Below are 15,914 nucleotides of genomic sequence, written 5' to 3'. Positions count from 1 at the left end.
GAAAGACATCCCGGTCCTTTCACGGGAGTGTGGTTTCAATACTTGCATGACTAGACTATCACCTGTGTCCTCACTTTGCCTAGTCTGCAGTCTCAGAGTGTCTGTTTATAAACCTCTGAGCCCTCAGTTACTTAGATGAGAAAGTAGAACCACATACCAACTTTGATGGCAAAGCAAGAAAAGGATCCATACCCCTGCCTTTCAATCTTTTGAAATGTGAGAGAGTAACACACAAGGCTAGTTCCTCCATTTCTCTGCAAACTTTCCTTCCACGCTACAGAAACTCTTAACAAACTAAAAGCGATCATACTGATTAAACCATTTTTGTAAACTGATATCTTCTAAAAAAGGGGAGGGGGGGGCGCTTCTAATTACAAAAAACCCTTCCTAGTTCCCCTTCCAGGGGTAGAAGAAGAACTGAAGTTGTTCATAATCTGAGAGGCCCATCAGACTAGCACAGAGTTTAAATTAGCAAGGAGGATTTTCTTTTTGGCCACCATGGTGTGGATGTTTATCCATTACATACAAAGTTTAAGATGATCTGTGCATACTTTTGAGAAAGCTGAGAATGGCTTCCTGGGCCAAATGAGAACGTTTTAAAAATCAAATTGAAACCTAATATATTCTAAAAGATCTTTTCAGAAAGCATAGTACAAGTAGAGACTTCTAGATAAGTCACCTACTGAAGCTTCCCAAGGCAGTCTTGTGCCAAAGTAATTAACAAATATTTATTGTGTTCCTCTACCTGTCTGCAATAGTTAAACATTCAATATATTGTATACATTAAGGAAGCTTTTTTATGAGCTTTATAAACTCTTCTTGAAAAATATTTGAAGCATTGTTTTCTATTGTGTCCCTCTCTTAAGACTCATTTGCCACCAGTATCCCCTATTTCATTAATAGAGACCCACCTCTCAGACTCTCAAATGAAAAAGCTTGAAAAAATGGAGCTTCTAGCACCTTATATGCTCCGGTCCCTACCTGACTCATATGCTTCATTTACTACTGCTCCCCTCCCTCACTGGGATCTTCCAAACACACAGAATGTTTTCACCATTTCTACAATAGGCATGCAATATGCCCATGTCTTTTTCTAAACCATTCTCTTGGCTTAAAATGACCATCCCTTTTCTCCATGTGAGGGGAGCAGGGTTAGTCTAATTATTCATTAAAATGTAGCTTAAGTGTTACATCTCTGTAAAACTTTCCCTGATTTCCCCAGAATTAAGTCATAATTTTTAAAGAAAGTCAAACATTTAAGACTGGGTATAAGTAAAAAGAAAAAGTCTCTCACCACTTCCTCCAAACCCCAAGCCCATGCCCAAGAGAAAACCCTTTCGTGTTTAGATATGTGCTTATTACATTTCTAAGTAAAACTGTTTGGTCAGTATTTGGCATTATTTTTGACCACTGCTATGAAAGAGGAGGATTTAGCTCATTTCTTCTTCACACCTTGCTAATACTCCTAAACTTTGCATTCACATTGTTGTTGTTTATAAATTCACCTACCATTTTATAACTTTAACATGTTTAAAATCTATATTTCAGTTCCACTAACTTGAGATGGTAAATCCAAAACACTTACCTGTAAAATAAGGAAATTAGGACTCTTATACAACCCTCTATTTTTCTTTTACTCTCTACTTTCTAACTCTTACATACCAAGGTTCTACATTATCAAGGTTTATAATGTTACTACTCAAGATACATTTAAGCCTTTTAGTTTCCTTGGCTGAAAGAACAAATACCATGCAATGGGAATTTATTATCTTACAGTTTTGAGGTTAAGAGAAAGTCCAGATGTAGGCATCATCAAGGTGATGCTTCCTTCCTGAAGAATGACATTCTGAGGCTGGCTGCCGGCAATCTTTGGTCCTTGGCTCCTCTTGTCACATGACAATGCACATGGCAGCCTTTCTTAGCCTCTCCGTTCTCTTCTGGGTTCTGCTGAATTTCGGCTTCTTGCTTCCCAGAGCTTTCTCTTTATCTGTCTTTCACTCTGCTTCTAAAGGATTCCAGTATTAGGATTAAGACCCATCCTGGCCTACATCTTAACTGAAATAACCTCATCACAAGGTCCTATATACAATGGGTTTACATCCACAGGAATGGATTAAGTTTTAAGAACAAGTTTTTCTGGAGTACATATAGCTCCAAACCACCACATTATGTTTCTATACTTTATATACAATGTTTTGTCTTAAATAGAAACCAATAAAAGGGAGTCAGCTTCCAATAGTGGCATCCAAGGTAATTCAGAACCAAAAAACCAAACTCATCATTTGGGATTGCTTTTTCCTCAAAGATATGTTCTAATTCAAGTGAAGATTGCTGAAGTGGACTGAATTTTCAATGATCTTACCAGGCTAGGGGATAAATATCAGAGATCAGGACCTGTCAACCTGGATGGGACCTCATAAACCACTGAGACTTTGTCCTAGGACTCTAGAGGGCTATCCTGGAGAAAGAGTGAACCAGAAATAGGCTGACTGCTCTGTGAACATCTCAATCTCTTGGAAGCAAACATAAATCCTCTCTAGAGGTATAAAACATCATCGTAGTCCTCAAATTACTTCTAGCTTTTCAGAAACAATATCATGCACTCAAAAATTACCAGGAACCAAGGAGAAAACAAAAATTGATTATGGAAGAAAAAGAAGAAGAAAGAAGAGGAGGAAGAAGAGGAAGAAAAAAAAAAAGACAATAGACAGATCTACAGGAATCCAGAAATAGTCATTAGATGCAAACTTTAAAATAACTATGTTTAATATGTACAAAGAATTAAAAGGAAAGATCAAGAATTTTAGCACAGAAGTGGAAACCATAAAAAAGAATATAATGATTGCTGAGATATTATTCATTGTAAAACTAAGGAGTCTGATTGAAGAAGGAAAGAAATTCTCATTTTCAATCAATGCCACTCGAATTGGAATTTTACAAGAAGAATAAATGGAACCTCTTTTCATTCACCATATGTGAATTTTCTTTCACCACACATGAAATCATGAAAAATATTTGTTTGCTTCATAATTAGATTATAATTACCTTGAAAAAAGTTAGGTTTTCACAGACTTTCTGCTTGCTCTTCTTTTTTGTTCTGTTCTTATTGAGAAAAGAAATATGTCACTTTTGTACATGAACGAGATATCCCAAATTCTTTTTTTTTTAGTTTTTAAAAAAATTTCTCTCCCCTCCCCCCGCCCAGTTGTCTGCTCTCTGTGTCCATTTGCTGTGTGTTCTTCTGTGACCACTTCTATCCTTATCAGCGGCACCAGAAATCTGTGTTTCATTTTGCTGCTTCATCTTGTTCTGTCAACTCTCCATGTGTGCAATGCCATTCTTGGGCAGGTTGTACTTTCTTTCGCGCTGGGCGGCTCTCCTTACGGGGCGCACTCCTTGCGCGTGGGGCTCCCCTATGCAGGGGATACCCCTGCGTGGCACAGCACTCCTTGCGTGCATCAGCACTGCGCATGGGCCAGCTCCACACGGGTCAAGGAGGCCCGGGGTTTGAATCATGGAGCTCCCATGTGGTAGGCGGACATCCTATCCATTGGGCCAAGTTCGCTTCACCCCAATTTCTTAATCACACCATCTAATTAAATACGTAATATTTTCGTTTTAAAATAATTTTTCTCAGAGCAAAAAGTATGTATGTTAAAATTGGGGCTTAATATTTTCTCTATTTGTTGCATATAATCTCCCTGTTAATTTATTTGTACACCTGAAGTAGCTCCCCCCTCTCTTCAACTCTAACACCAGTTCTTTTTCTTGTATTCTTCTGTTGTTTTGCTAGAGTCTATTCTCACATAATTTTTACAACAAAAGAGGCATGGGAGTTTAATTTTCTAAACCTTTACCTTTCTGAAAATGCAAATGTATAGGATTATCTCCTTATTTACACTATTTCTAAGTTTCATCATAATGTACTTGGTTCTATCTGCTTTTATTTTTTACATTTATCCAGCTCAGCACCTAATATGAAGACTCTAATAGTATTACTTCTTTTACTTCAATTATTTCTTCCGCTGCATTTTCGCTTTCTCACTTTGGGATTTTTTCCTAATCAGATGTTTACTTATTGAACTCATCTTTCAAGTCTCACTGTTCCCCCCCTAATTTTCCATCTCTTTTTCTTCCTATAACTTCTATTTTTAAAAATTGAACAATGATATTTTATTTTTCACAAAAGATTTTGTTTTCTGAACGCTCATTTTTGTTATAGCACTGTAGCTGTATTTTTAAAGATACAAAGTTATTGCCAATCTACTCTGAGAATAAAATTTTTTAGAAAACCAACCCTTTCATTTATCTTCTGTTCATTGATCTATCTCAGTATCTATAAGTTTTTCCACTTATTTTTATCAATATTTAATTTTGCTGTTGGCTTTCATTAAATGTCTGGTGAACTTTGATCATCTGATCATATTTTTAATGAAGTGTATATATATATATATATATAGTTTAATATTAGGAAGCATGAATTTTCTTTGCCATTATTTAAATCTCTAAACTTGTTTTCACATATCTTCTGTTTGAACCCATTATGAAATTTCACAGTAATTTTTTATCATAATTTCTATGATGATAATTTGAATAAACTTTTACAAGACTTTTCATGTTGTACTCATTATTTTATAGTTTGATTTTATATCTAGATTGTGTATTCCTTGAAAGCAGGAAGAGTGTTTTATTCATTTTTTATACCCAAGTGCGTGGCTGTAGCAGTTTAATATAATTGATGAATTCCAAAAAGAAATATTGGATTATGCTTATAATTTGATCTATACCTGGGCATGACTGAGTTATGATTGGGGCACTCTTTGGTGGGTGGGGATTCACAGATAAAAGGCATGGCGAAGAACAAAGTTGAGGGCTTTTAATGTTGGAGTTTTGATTTTGGAGTTTGATGCCGAAGACTTAAACTGGAGCCCTGGAAAGTCACCATGCAGAGGAAAGAGAAGCCAGCCCCAGAAAGGAAGGAACCTTGAAGCCCCAGGAACATAGGAACCCAGGAAGCCTGAACCCCCGTAGATGTTGTCAGCCATCTTGCTCCTAACAAACTTTTGGCGAGGGAAGTAACTTATGCTTTATGGCCTGGTACCTGTAAGCTCCTACCCCAAATAAATACCCTTTATAAAAACCAACCAGTTTCTGGTATTTTGCATCAGCACCCCTTTTGGTTGACTAATACAATGACTTACAGTTAAGCTCAATAAACTAAAAAACTAACTAGTAATTGTGACAGTTTGAAGTTCTTTTATGAATCCCCACAAGAAAAAGATTGTTTTTGAACTAATCCATTCCTGTGGGTGTAGGGTCTTTTGGTTGGACTATGTCAGTGAGATGTGAACCAGTTTGGGTCTCTGCCCTCATGCTGGATCTGATATAAATGGAGACACAGAGGAAAAGGGAGCACAGCCATATTTGATCACTGCAGGGACAAAGAGAAGCCCCAAGGGCTGAGGTCCCAGCAGAGCACAGAAGCACTGAAAGAGGCTGAGCCCATGGAGCAGCTCAAGGTTCAAGACACCAGCCCTGCCATATGCCTGATAGCTCACAGGTAAGCTTGAGAAGAAAGTGGAGCAGCTCAGAGTTAGAAAGGAGGCCTGAAAGAGACAAACCCTGTGTTTGGGTGCCTACAGCTGAGCTCTTGGAGCTGGGCTCTTAGACAGTGAGCCTAGAGGGGAAGGCAGAGGCCTAGGCAGGGATCACCCACTTCACCACATGGCAGCTGACTCTGGTGAAAAAGCATCTCTGATGGTGCCTTGATTTGGCCATTCCACAGCCTCAGAACTGTAAGCTTTACCCTAAATAAAATTCCCATTATAAAAGCCAACCCCTCAAAAAAAGAAAAATGAATGTATTATCTACATAAAATATCAATATATACATCTAAAAAGAAAAAAACAACCAACCCATTTCTGGTACTTTGCATCAACATCCCTGTAGCAAACTAAGAGAGTAAGTAATAAGGAGTGAGGTAAATAATAATAAATAAGTAATAAGGAGTGAAATAGCTAGTTATATCATTTTTCCCTTAAATCTCCTAAATGTTCTAGGATAAACACTTCTAGAAAATTAATTACTCTAAGCTCCAGACTGACTTGAAATCTAACTTTATTCTTTTTTCCTCTTGTTATAGGAAGATACTTCAATTATAATTATCTTTATGCTGTATTATCCTCTGGAAAGAAATATCACATGCCCTAATTTAGGCCTCTCTTAAAGAGAGAAGTTTTTTAATTCTTGTTTCAAAGGGAAATCATTTAGCAGATGGCTTGCAAAGATTGTCAGCTAAAATAATCTTTTTTTTTTCAGAAACAGGAGCCTCCAGGATGCCTGTAACTTTATTTTTTAAAAGTTAGAAATATGAACAATATACTGTTAAAATCCTAATTTCACTTCATAATCTAATTCTCACGCTGATTTTAAATATAAAAATATTTCCAGTCCCATTAAGATATATTTGGAAAAATTCCATGGATACATTTCCTTAATTATATAAACAATCTTCCAGTTTGTCCTATGCAGCCAAGTTTTAGAGGTTGAAGATTGTTTTTAATTGACACACAGGCTCATGATCCAGAAAATCTAGGTAAATTATTTTAAATTCAGCAAATAAGATACATTTCTCAACCGCATAAAAGGGTTTATATTCTCAATTGTTTAATTAGAATTTTTTAAAAACTCCATTAAAAAAATTGAAGTTCATTAAGAATCCATGGCTAGGGAGAGGATGTGGCTCAAGAAGTTGGGTGCCCACCTCCCACATGGGAGGTCCCAGGTTCAGCTCCCAGTGCCTCCTAAAAAAGAGGAGCAAATGCTGCAACCAGCAGACACTGCAACCAGCAGATGTTGCAACCAGAGACGCCACAACCAGCAGATGCCACAGTCAGCAGGGAGTGGATGTGGCTCAAGGGGTTGGGCATTCACCTCCCATATGGGAGGTCCAGGGTTCAGTTCCCGGGGCTTCCTAAAGAAGACAGTAGACAATGAGCAGAGAGATGTGGGAGCCATGGCGGGGTGTAGGGAATTAAAAATACATACATACACTGGATATATGAAGCTGTAACTTAAAAAAAAAAAAGAGTGCATAGCTAGAGAGGGAGTTCAAAACAGTATAGTGTACTTGAAAGAATGGAACCTGGAACATTTGCTTTAGTGATTAGACACCCTGTGAGGCCCTCATCTGTTTATGTCATTTGTCACCAGGTAGCTATCTCTGGTACTAGTTTTGTCCCCTTCCCGCCCATGCATATTTTTACTTGAAAATCTGAATCCTTCATGTGAAGGGTGAGGGAATCACAAACAGATACAGAATAAAGTATAAACCTTATCTTTAGACCAGTGGTTCTCAAACTCTAGCATGCATCAGAATCTCCTGCAGGGCTTGCTAGAACACAGGTTGCACCAGAGCCCATAGTTTCTGATTCAGTAGGTCTGGGATGGGGCCTGAAAATTTACATTTCTAACCTGTTCCCAGATGCTGCTGCTGGTGGTGGGTGGGGACAGCATTCTGAGAATCAGTACTTTAGAATTTGATCAGTGTGCCAGATTTGCACAATAGTTACATCTGATAGAAATTTTGCATTTGGGTTCCCTGAATAATAGATTTCTAGTAGGCAACTGGATACAGGTTAGGAGCTAGAGGACACTCTCAGGTGTGAAGATAAGAATTCAAATGTCAGCAAGCAAGAATTGTTAAAATTGAGACCATGGAGAGGGATAAGATTATTCAGATAAAATGTATGCATTCAACGAGAAGAACAGAAAAAGAAAAAATAGCTAAGCATTCTTCCTGAAAAATCATTTCCAAGTCATTTTTTCTGAACAAAAAATTAATTGTCTCTTATTTTTGGCTCAGTGGTTCTCATTTATTTGTATCTAATACATAGAAGTTATGGTGTTCTTTGTAAACACAATAAATGTCCATACATTTAATTATAGTGTAATATTTGTTACTATAAAATAATTAATCATAGTTAATACCTATTGATTCCTTTTTCTGTGTTAAGCATTTTTCTGAAAACTACATATAAATACACATAATATACATATTTGTATATATTCATATACAGAAGTGTGTATATATGTACTGTACAGACACATTTAATGCTATGAGGTAGGTATTATTATTATTATTATCCTGATTTTGTATGTGACAAAATTGAGACACAGGTAGGTAAAACACTTTCTCAAGGTTCTACAGTGGTCAGAAGTCTGGCTCTAAGGTCTGTACTCTCAATCATAGTGAATGGCCACCCAATTTGATCATAACAATCATATGTAATGGAAATGTTAGAACCCCAAGTACAAACCTTTCTTAAAAAGCTAAAAAAAAGCTGGCCAACTCAAATAACTGATTGACTCATTCACTCCTATTGTATTCTAGAACTAAGCTAGAAAACAACCACCTACAGTCAACAAAAGCTCAAGAAGAGTTATGGGTTAAAATAAAGCAAGTTCCTCAAAAGGAGTTTATGCATGTCAAGGGCTCTCTACATCACGATACACTTTCCTGCCTAAATTTCAGAGCCAACCTTCACTTGGCCACATCACAACTACTGATCCAACCTGTGTCCACTATTCCCCAAAAGGTATCTCTGCTTCAGTCAGAAAGAATGTTTTCGTTTTGCTTTTGTTTATTTAATGTTGCTTTCTGTTTATTTGATTGTGATTATTTTTTACTGGCCCCTGAATATGATGACCTCTTGCCAATGTTTGTCTTCCAAGTACCTGTCCAGAACAGAATCTATCTCAAAGGTCAGTTCAGGACTTATTTTCTCCTGAACCTTTTCCTGATGGCCGATTCTCAATTATGTATCTTTTAACCTAAATATTATGACTCTGAATCCCTTAAGTTACATCTTATTGTTTAATTAGGTCACTTGGATGATTCTTCTTTCCCAAGCAAGACTGGAAGCTCTTTGAGGGACTGGGCCAAGGTTCACACTTTTACATACAAAAGGTTGATAAGTACTGTGCTGAGTACATGCTCAACAAATAATTGTAAACTGTTTAATTTTGCCCAACTAGATGAAGTTGGTTACTTATTGTGTGTTGTTTTTGCTTCCTTCTGACTGGCCAAAAACATCAAGACAAAAAAGTTTCTGACCCCTAATTACTTAGAGAACAATAAATGGGAGATGCATCTTATCAAATTTCTAATAAGGTATTTAAAATAATAAACAGGTCAAATGAAAGCTATTATTTTAGCACAAAACCAGTTTAGAACAAATATTCAGGTTCTAAACAATACTCTACGTTATTTGCAAGAAATAGAAATCTACCAAAAGTGTATGTGAGTGGGCTAGGGAAACTATTTTACTTTCATGGTAAGAGACTAAATTAATTTTGTTCATCTATTTCATTTTAACAGAATATTAGTCACGTTCAGTCATTGAATCTAGATTATTTAAGGGTCACTGGAATTTTATGCTTATAAAAAATATGGCACATATGGGGAACAGAGATGAAGGAACTTTATGTTTAACAAATGTTACAAAATGCAGAAATGTAGTCCATATTCCTGAAATTCCTCATTATTCATCTGGTATTAGAAGGAGCCACACTAGCTCTTTTCAACAATTTCAAAATGTTGCAATCCTTGTCCCTTTGATGAAATTGATCTAGACTTTCTGAGGCCTTAATTTGCCTCCCGCTGTTTCTTATTTTCGTGACTGTTACAAGTGAAATCCAGATGCTACCTCATTAGAAAGATTCTTGAAGATATGGGTTGTCAATAAACAACTGAACTTTGTTTTTTCTCTGTTATGTTTATCTTTCTAAATTTCATCTGTCTTATAAATCTACTTCTGGGTTATCCTCTATGTTTCTGCCTACTTGTGTGATCTTCTGAGAACAAGCATCAAGAGGAACTCTTATTCTGGAATGATTTCTGATCAACCAGGATAATGGAAGCAGTGGGAACACATAGGAAAAAATTTTCTTCAGAGAGGACAGATCAAATCCCACTTCTTTGAAGAAACCTTTCCTCAGCATCACAGCCTGGGATGTTCTCTTCTTGATCTGAACCCCTAAATCACTTACAAAGAGGTCTGGGCAAACATCTGATATATATATTTTTTAATTCCATATTTCTGTGCCTTGACTCTTCAGTAGATATTTCAGCTCCTTGAACATATCCAAAATGCTTAGTATAATGCCTTGTACATTGCACACACATAATATACTGTTGATTAGAAAGACGGAAACAATAGTCTTGTCTTAGTCCTACAAGTAAGCTGAAATTCCTTCATTAAATTATGTGTTAAATACAGTGGGATGCTCTTATTTAAAGGACTCATAAAATATTAGGTCTTAGATTTAGCATTAAAAAGCCATCTAGCATAGTTTCTAACCAACATAAATAAACCTTATAGAATGTCCTTGAAAATGGGCATTAAGCCTTTTTTGAAAACTTCTAGTGAAATATAACTATTTCATCAGAGTCTGAAAAATTCCTTTCCTCCTTTGGTGACTCTTCCATTAAGCAGACAATCATTTTCAATAACCTTTTGAAAAAAATCTGGATTTTTAAACATGTTTACTGAAACCTGCCCTTTCTTGAGTACAGGCTTGAATACAGTACCTCTTCAAGTGCTTCTCAATTAAGCAGGTTTTCCTGAAATATTTGGAAAGTTCAAAAGTCCTTTGAACAACCAGAGATTTATAGTTGCCAGTTAGTAGTGTGAGAATTAGTCAGCTCTAAGACAATATCTGCCCACAATCCAGTAAGTGCTTGCTGCCCCTAGAAATGAGGAACAATGTCCTCTCTTGGCAAGGAGTCTCGGTAAGCTCCTTGGAGCCACAGGTAGAATGCAAATTTGGAAAATTGTGCCGCCAATATGCTTCAGCTAGAGAAAAATCTGCCGTAAGATGCTTATCAGACATCCTTTTATTGTCTTCCTAACAATGGAGAGTGGTTCCACAAGCAATCATTTCGCATGCCATTCTGAGCCAAACAGAGACCACAAAATAATGAGAAGAATAGAGGAATGCACAGCCATAGAGTACCTAGCAGGAAGGTGATGCAGAGGTATCGGAGTCAGGATGAAACAGTAGAGACAGCGATGATGATGTTATCTGGTTTGTACCCATCTTCCTTCCTGCATTCCCTTTAAATCATTTGAAAAAAGGTTTATTTTTGATATGTTATACTCAGGACAATGATCACCCTCTGAGAGATTTTTTTGGTGCTATTGTTATGACTAACAATCAGTTTACAGGAATATTTGCTCCAACTGTAACTATTTTATGACAACTTGACTTGTCAGAAAAACTGAAGGAGGAAGAAAAGAACCCGGGAAGGATAAAGAGCTCTCGCAAACCAGGATAAATTTGGGATTTGATACCTCGGTGAGGCTAAAGCATTAAGGGTCCATCTTCCCAACCCTTTCTGATGCTATTAAGTCTTGGGTTCCCAAATAGCCTATTTACATAAAATCCTCAATGCCAAGTTCAGCTTGCTGAGGGTCTTCAAGTGTTACTGACCAGTCAGCCAACCTCAAATGTTCTCCTAGCAAGGGAAGAACATGCCAAGCCACAAAACTGATGCGCTCTGGAGTTGTACCTTATTGTCAGTATAGGTACTGGCATGAAAATCTTTCTTGCTCTATCTAGATTAAAGACTGTCACTTACTCTCAAGAGTCACTGGATTAGTATGACAGGGTTACATACGGCATCCCATTTAATGATTTTTAATCAATTGGGCAAATAGAAAAATGATTTTTTTACTGTGTTTTTAAAGAGGAAATTGTCCACTCTTCAAATAATATTTCTTTTATATATCAGGTACTGGGCTCTGACGGTATAAAGATGAATAAGATGATCCTATGGCTGAGCAGACTAATGTGTTCCCAAGGGAAAGGGTCAGCTTCGACTGAATATGCCAGGTGCTAAGAAAGTTTTCCACTGGGCTGCATATACCTGTGGAGAGAAATATGCAGCCCAGATCTAGGGTTGGTCTCCTATGCTGATGGCCCCCTCTCTTCTTCTGTGCCTAAAGTGTCAAGGGTTAAAGAAATCACATGGCTGCCTGCCATTATCAGAGGACAAAGATTCTAACCGTAGAGGTAGCAGATTTTTTTCACTGAGTAAACCAGCATTTTAGCTCTCGGCCCTCACCTTTAGAATCCGTTGCTCACCCTCCTCCCCGGGAACTTGTCTCCTTCCTCCCGGATCTCTTTCCTTGTGAATAGCTGGTTCTCTCTCCATCTTGTTAGAACGGAGGTGACTCTGAACCAAAAAGTCCAGAATAAACTAGAACAATAAAAACACAGAGTCCAGTATCCCTATCTAGCTCAAGTCCAGATAACTTAAGCTAGCTCTGATTTGTGCCTCAGCAAGATTTCCTTTCTGTGGGGGCAGTACACAGCGGTGGCTTTTCTCACTCGTGCGACGTTGCTTAGCGATTTCTTGGGGACCAAGAGAGAGGGCGCTGCGAGGAGTGGGACCGGGTCACTGAGTTTGGAATACTGGCTGCCTCCTCTTCAAGACATGACTTTCTATGTTCCAGTTATTGTTATTCTACTGATAGTTTCACCACAAGGGATTTTTTATCATAAAGGAGAGAATAAAAATCACCTTGCATCAAATTCTGACTATATTACCATTTAATCCTATGGCACAAGAAAGTGGGAAAGTGGTGGTGTGTGTTTGCCCTTACCCACTTTAGGGGCCCGCCCGGGAGCCACTCAAAAGACGCGATACACCCACTCTACTCCGGAGAGGCCCCCGAGACCAGACATAGACGGCGCATGCGCATATGCATAGTATGCAGAGGCGGTCGCATGCGCACGCCTTCTCGCCCACAACGCCCTAGGCCGTCACGTCACGTGTCCTGCTTGGTGACCAGAAGCTGAGGTAGAAGGTGTGAAAAGGTGTTGGTGCTATTATACCAGGACATCTCGGGGAGAGACGGATAGAACGAGCCGCTTCATGACTGAAATCGGGGCGAATCCACGCAGGGCTTGTGGAGGCATTTCTGGCGCCAGTCTCTGGTCTGGAGGGCCACGTGATCCTCGTCTGCCCTGCTGGCGCGTGCGTCCCGCGAACTCCTGACGACTTGAGAGCGCCTCAGGGAGTCCCTGTTCGTTCGGGGTAAGCAGAGATACCCCCTGAGAGGTGAACATACTCCTGGAATTTGTGTGTTGGTTCCCGGGGACACACAAAGATAATTCTGGGCATTTCAGGCAGGAGATAGAGACACAGACACACGTACTTGTAATGTTACGGTAATTGTAAAATGTGCTCAGTTCTAGCCAAAACAGCTGTGACTAAAAAGGGTGCGATTTTACCAGAAATTTGCGAATTAAGTGTACAGTAGCCGCCTGACCACGTCCTTAAGCTTTTTCTTTTTCCTAATTCTTCTAAGTATTTAGTGCTGAGAGAAAATTTGGTTCTTGAATTGGGGTATTGGTTGATATGGAACACAAACCAACGTTAATGTGTAGAAGTACCTGGTGAGCTAAGCTAGACAATTAAAATGACTGCTTTGGAAGACTGACTGAGGAAGGAAATGTGGAGTCTGTGGAGGCCTCCTGTGCTGAAAGAACCACTTCAAGGCCAACGGAGGTTTTCTGGAGAAAGGCCTCTGCTGTGCAAGCCTGGAAACGTCCACAGTGAGAAAGCATGCCCTCCTACTTATTTTTCTATTTAAAAACAAGCAGACAAAACGCAGAAACCTCACTTAACTGGCAGTATTCCAAAGTTAGGTCTCAGGTCTTCACACCTAGAGCCTCAGAGTTGAGCAGGAAGTAGGCCCAATAGTGATTTCTGGGTGTCAAGCACTCTTCTGAATATTTTTTTACTCATACAGTTAAATATAATTCTCCTAGAAAATGCTACTATTATAACACACCCATTTTATAGATGAGGAAAATTGAGGCTCAGCTAACTTAGGCAGCTTGCCCAGGCAGTTCTCTGTAGAGTGTAAGAAATACATGACTGAGGCACTTCTGGATTTGCCAGTTTTCTTCCCTAAAAATAAAAATTGAAAAAAAAAAAATCAGAATTCTTTGCAGGAATCTTTTGACAGAGATTTGGAGGTAGCCAATAATGATTTTCAGGATTGAATTCTTACCTTTCACCCATTCACTATGGAGCAGACTTTAAGGAAGTAACCATCCTTCTCTGATTCCCTTAACCCCCAAAGTATTCATTCCAATTTTATAAGGGGATGTGATCTTCTCTCCATAGTTTGAGGAAAAAGATGGAATGATAATTCCAGTGAGAAAGGTAGTGGTCAACCTAAGCCTATACTCAAATGTTAGGCGAAGAGCATCACCTTTTCCTAGAGCAAGTTAGGATAGGAAGAGAGTTGGAACACTGAGAACTGAAGAGGCTGCTCTGAGTAGAGAAGATAGTAGCAGGCATGGGACCTGAAGACAGATCTCAGGTTTCAAGTGTGCCAAACCTCTGAAGTCCAGTATCCCTAATGAACCTTAGAGCCTGGCCATGCAGCCACACAGCCAAGTACCTCTGCCCATTGTCTTCCTGGTGCCCATGAGATCATGAGGCCTCCAGACTGCTGCTACTGTTTCTGTTATCTTCTTCTCCTGGAGAGGGACTTGTAAATTGTCAGGGCCTGATGACATCTGACGAACCAAACCATCTTTAAAGGGGAGAGGTTATGCAAAGCCCTTTCAGATGTTGGAATTAATATCTTTCATCCCATTACATAAATCTCTGCTTATTATTAAACACTCCAAAGGCTCAGTCATCAGTTTGCCTGCCTAGTGGTTAGGATTCCTAGGCTTTTGTCTTGGGCATAGTTAGGAATTTTCTCGTGACCACTAATTCTCTGAAGATGGAGGATATTAAAGAGGTTCCAACATCTTCTGCTTTTAAAATCCTAAAGCTTCCTCATTTTTCCTGTGGAATATGAATGAATAGTGATTGAAAAGGAAAGTTATTTCTCAGAGGTGAGAGATGGCTTGTTAAAGAACCAAGAAAATGAAAAATCACTGTCGCAGGATCCTCTAGATGGAGGAATAAAATGTGGATTAGAGTGAACTTACTGGCATTCTACTATAGAATTATGGTGACTTTAGCCATGGAAGAAATTGTGTCTTTGATGTGGAGACAGAGGCCATGGGAGTTGCTGAGGGCAGGGAGAGAGAAGAAGAGGTGTGATATGGGGGCATTTTCAGGACTTTGAGTTGTCCTCAGTGATATTGCAGGGACAGATGAAGCACATTATATATCCTGCCATAACCACGAATAGACTGGGAGAGTGTAAACTACAACATAAACTGTAATCCATGCAGTGTAGCAATGCTCCAAAATGTACTCATCAAATGCAATGAATGTACCACACTAATGAAAGAAGTTGTCAGTGTGGGAGGAGTGGGGGGTGTGGGGAGTGGGGTACATGGGGACCTCATACATTTTTTTTTTTAAGGTTTATATTTTATTTATTTCTCTCCCCTTCCCACCCCCCCTCCCCCCGGTTGTCTGCTCTCTGTGTCCATTCTCTGTGTGTTCTTCTGTGACTGCTTCTATCCTTGTCAGTGGCACCGGGAATCTGTGTTTCTTTTTGTTGTGTCATCTTGTTGTGTCAGCTCTCTGTGTGTGCGGCGCCATTCCTGGGCAGGCTGCACTTTCTTTCGCTCTGGGCGGCTCTCCTTATAGGGCACACTCCTTGCGCGTGGGGCTCCCCTATGCAGGGGACACCCCTGCATGGCATGGCACTCCTTGCGCGCATCAGCACTGCGCATGGGCCAGCTCCACATGGGTCAAGGAGGCCCGGGGTTTGAATTGTGGACCTCCCATGTGGTGGGTGGATGCCCTAGTCATTGGGTCAAGTCTGCTTCCCTTATATTTTTTTAGTGTAACATTTTGTGTGATCTATGTATCTTTAAAAATAATAATTTTTTAAAATCAGATAAAAAAATCACTGGAAGGATGGAAT

The 15,914-nt window shown here is 39.0% G+C and overlaps 1 long non-coding RNA gene across 2 annotated transcripts in view; it reads left to right on the top strand.

The window, feature by feature from the left end:
- Nucleotides 1–12,766: 12,766 nt before the first annotated feature.
- Nucleotides 12,767–15,914, top strand: part of LOC111763165 (uncharacterized) — a 112,869-nt gene continuing 109,721 nt past the window's right edge. Inside the window, exon 1 of one of the 2 annotated variants that reach the window (XR_002796080.3) lies at nt 12,767–13,102. This is a non-coding gene — a long non-coding RNA (uncharacterized lncRNA). The remainder of the gene's footprint in view (nt 13,103–15,914) is intronic. The other variant, XR_009182754.2, reaches the window with a different exon arrangement.

Source organism: Dasypus novemcinctus, chromosome 22 (genome assembly GCF_030445035.2).
Source record: "Dasypus novemcinctus isolate mDasNov1 chromosome 22, mDasNov1.1.hap2, whole genome shotgun sequence".
Taxonomy (NCBI): Eukaryota; Metazoa; Chordata; class Mammalia; order Cingulata; family Dasypodidae; genus Dasypus; species Dasypus novemcinctus.
This window is presented reverse-complemented; position numbering and strand designations above follow the sequence as displayed.